Here is a 4,566-nt window from a genome sequence, read left to right as displayed (position 1 = left end):
GGAGAGCTTGATTTCGAATTTCTGGTTGAGAGAATAAGCGACACGAGCGTCCCCGTGGGCTCCTCTTCTTTTATATAGCACTGGTGGGCCTCGGGGGCTTTTCCTAATCCGATTCTGACCCGTAACCACCGATCGCAGTTACGGCCCATGAGGGTTACGAATTTCAGAGTTAGAGATAGATTACGGATAGGATTACGGTGGCTATATCCTTTCCTAAATATCGGCTAACCGATAAATCAACCAATATTCTCCCCTTGATTTAGAGGTTAATTACGAGTCCATCATACAATACAGCTCCCTAAAACAATGTGTCACAATATTTCGCATCATTGAGACGACAAGACTTATAGTTCACAATATCATATGAATAAATCCTTGATTAATTAAGCGGGTGTTGATTGAACTTAATTGCCCTGGTTTCCAGGATCTTTATTCAAGGTCATTACACAATCCCATGTTGGCCACATGTTCTTTGAACAAGTTGGGAGGTAAGCCTTTAGTTAACGGATCCGCAAGCATTGATTTAGTGTTTATGTATTCAATTTTGATTGTTTGATCCTGTACTCTATCTTTCACAACATGGTATTTAATGTCAATATGTTTGGCAGCTTCACTTGACTTGTTACTCGTATAGAAAACTGCGGCCTCATTGTCGCAGTATATAGTCAGTGGTCTTTCAATGCTGTCAACCACTTGTAATCCCGGGATAAAATTTTTAAGCCATACAGCCTGCCCCGTTGCGTGATAACATGCCACAAATTCTGCCTGCATTGTCGACGATGCAGTCAGTGTTTGTTTAGTACTTTTCCATGAAATGGCTCCCCCCGCAAGAGTGAATATATACCCAGAAGTAGATTTCTTGGTATCTAAACACCCTGCAAAGTTAGCATCCGAATAGCCTATGACTTCAAGCTTATCAGATTTTCTGTATGTGAGCATGTAATGTTTAGTTCCTTGCAAATAACGCAATACTTTCTTTACTGCCTTCCAGTGGTCCATACCTGGTTTAGACAGATATCTGCCAAGCATCCCGGTTACAAACGCCAAGTCTGGTCGCGTACAAACTTGAGCATACATTAAGCTTCCGACAGCTGAAGCATATGGTACCTTAGTCATTTCTTTTTCTTCCAATTCATTTCTCGGACTTTGGAATGAACCAAACTTGTCCCCTTTCATAATTGGAGTAGGTGATGTCGAGCATTTGCTCATATTATATCTTTCCAATATTCTGGAAATATATGATTTATGTGATAAACCTAGCACCCCTTTGGACCTGTCTCGGTGAATCTCAATACCCAAAACGTATGACGCATCACCGAGATCTTTCATATCAAATTTCGATGACAAAAATTCCTTGGTTTCTCGCAGCAGATTCTTGTCACTGCTTGCTAATAAAATGTCATCTACATAGAGTACTAGTATAATGAATTTCCCACCTTTAATTTTGGTATAAATGCAGTTGTCCACCTAATTTTCCTTAAATCCGAATTTCTTGATAATTTCATCGAACTTAAGGTTCCACTGCCTTGACGCCTGTTTAAGTCCATAGATGGTTTCTTAAGTTTGCATCCCATATGGCTCTTTCCTTCCACAACAAAACCTTCCGGTTGAGCCATGTAAACATTTTCATTTAAGTCGCCATTTAGAAATGCTGTTTTCACATCCATTTGATGGAGTTCTAAATTGTAATGTGCCACTAGCGCCATGACAATTTTGAATGAGTCTTTCTTAGAGTCAGGAAAGAATGTTTCATTGTAATCAATTCCTTCTCTCTGCGAAAAACCCTTCGCCACAAGCCTTGCTTTGAATCGTTCGATATTTCCTTTGGAGTCCAATTTAGTTTTGTAGACCCATTTGCAGCCTACTGTTTTTACTCCTTTAGGAATTTCTACTAGATCCCACACTTTATTTTGGCTCATTGATTTGAGTTCATCTTCCATGGCTTGAACCCACTTGGATGAATTTTTACTGCTTATGGCTTCTTTAAATGAGGTGGGGTCGTCTACCTTCCCAATATCTTCAACCATGTAAATTTCATAATAATCAGGGATGGCAGATCTCCTGTTCCGTTGTGATCGTCTTAATTCTTGATTTTCATTATTGACCACAGACGGTTCAGGATCAGGTTGCGGAATTTCTTCTTCATTATGTATCACAGGACTCTGTTGAGGCTCATTATTTTCATGGATTTCAATATTTTTCTCAGTAGTAGCCGTAGCGCCAACTGTGGGAACTACAGTTTGTGGTACATTATGAAAAATGGGGACATTATTCTCTTGGATTTCCGGAGGAGAAGAAATACTCACCCGAATTTCCTCAAGATTAATTTCCCTTTCCTGTGAGCTCCCCATTTCATAATTTTCCAAGAAGACAGCGTGTCTGGTTTCTACAAATTTAGTGACACGGTCTAGACAGTAAAATCGATATCCCTTAGAATGTGACGGGTAACCGATAAAATGACAGCTCACAGTCTTAGGGTCTAGTTTCTTTAATTGGGGGTTGAACAATTTCGCTTCTGCACGGCAGCCCCAAACTTTCAAATAATTTAATGTCGGTTTTCTTCCGGTCCATAGTTCATACGGAGTTTTCGGCACGGACTTGCTTGGAACTCTGTTTAGTATGTGTGCAGCCGTTTTTAATGCCTCAATCCATAATTTATTTGATAAGTTGGAGTGACTAAGCATGCTCCGCACCATCTCCATGAGTGTGCGGTTGCGTCTTTCTGCCACTCCATTTTGTTGAGGCTCCCCAGGCATGGAATATTGTGCAATAATCCCATGAATCTGAAGATATTGAGCAAATGGACCAGGACTTTGCCCAAATGGAGCATGTTTCCCATAGTACTCACCACCACGGTCTGATCTCACTATTTTAATTTTCGCGTTGTGCTGGTTTTCAACTTCTGCTTTGAATATTTCGAATTTTTCGAGAGATTCAGAACGATCGCTTATGGGGTAAATATATCCATAACGGGAGTAATCATCCGTAACTGTAATGAATGAATCAAAACCATCTACAGATGTCACTAGGAACGGTCCACAAATATCAGTGTGAATTATTTCTAGTGGACTCGTGCTCCTAGTGGCTCCTTTCTTAATTGATTTAGCAAATTTTTCTTTAACGCAATCTATGCAATGATCAGCGTCAGAAAAATCTAAGGGGAGTAATAATTCTTCTTTAATGAGACGTTCGATTCTCCCCCTAGAAATGTGGCCTAAGCGACAGTGCCACAATTTCGATGAAGTCTCATTTTTATCATTGCAGGCATTTATGACATTCATCACAGTATTATCCAAAGAGAGCAAGTAGAGTTTGTCTCGCACGAAAGCAAGACCAATTACTTTATTTAGATGCTTAATGTAACAAGTTCTCTTGGAAAAATAGCAGTCATATCCTGACTCTGCTAGGACTCTAATTGAAATAAGATTTCTTTTAGCGGAAGGAGCAACTAAGACATTATTAAGTATTAAATTGTAGCCACTGGGAAGCTTGAGTGCGAGGACTCCAACAGCCTCCACTTCAATCTCCGCTCCATTAGCTACTCTTAGGATGTGCTCCCCCTTTCTTAGTGTCTGGACGCCATTCAATCTCTATAATGAATTAGTGACGTGCACGGTGGCACCTGAGTCAACCCACCAAGAATTCCGGGAAAACTCAACATATAGGGATTCATTAACGTTGGAAATTTCTTTAATTTCATTTATACCTTTACGGGCCAACCACTCCTTGAAGCGGGGGCAGTCTTTGTGCCAATGTTCATCACTGTCATAAAAAGTGCAGTGAGAATTCTTGAAATTTGGCCCAGCTGAAGGTTGAGCAGTTGATTGAGCAGCCTTACTCCCTCCTTGTTTCGGAGGGTGAGGTGGCTTGCCCTTTTTCTTTGATCCAGAGGCTTCTCCTTGATGGAACTTCCTCTTGCCCTTAGAGTTGACGAGGTTGAGCTGGTCAATGTGTTTCTGCCTTTTGGCCTTTTGACGCTCTTCCTCTTCCACTGCGTGGGAGAAAAGCTCTGAAATGGTCCACTTTTCTCTTTGAGTATTGTAGTGAATTTTGAACGGATCATAATCAGAGTTTAATGAGTTCAGGATGAAATGGACAAGATAGGCTTCCGAAATTTCCATGTCCATCGTTTTTAGTTGATGAGCCATGTGTGACATTTCCATGATGTGTTGTCGGATGCCTTTCTTTCCATCATAGACAGAAGAGCCCATTTTCATGATAAGAGTACTGGCATAGGTTTTGGTACACGCCTTGTAGTTCGATTCAATGTTTGCCAGGTACGTCTTAACATTGTCAGAGTCAGCAATCCCCCCTATAATGGAAGGAGAGATGTTGCTCTTGATGTACATTAGGGACACTCTGTTTGATTTCTCCCAAGCGGGCCACTTTTCATCGTAAGCCCACTTGAGATTGGTGTATTCCTCATCATTCTCATCTATGAAGTCAGCTAATTTTGGCTCCACGGGTGGATCCTCTCTAAGTGCGAGATCATTTTCCAACAGCCCCAAATTCAGGAGCATGTTGTTTTTCCATTCAGCATAATTAGCCCCATCAAGTGGCTCAATC

This window comes from Oryza brachyantha, chromosome 12, assembly GCF_000231095.2.
Source record: "Oryza brachyantha chromosome 12, ObraRS2, whole genome shotgun sequence".
In the NCBI taxonomy this organism is placed as follows: Eukaryota; Viridiplantae; Streptophyta; class Magnoliopsida; order Poales; family Poaceae; genus Oryza; species Oryza brachyantha.
Note: the sequence above shows the minus strand (reverse complement) of the source record.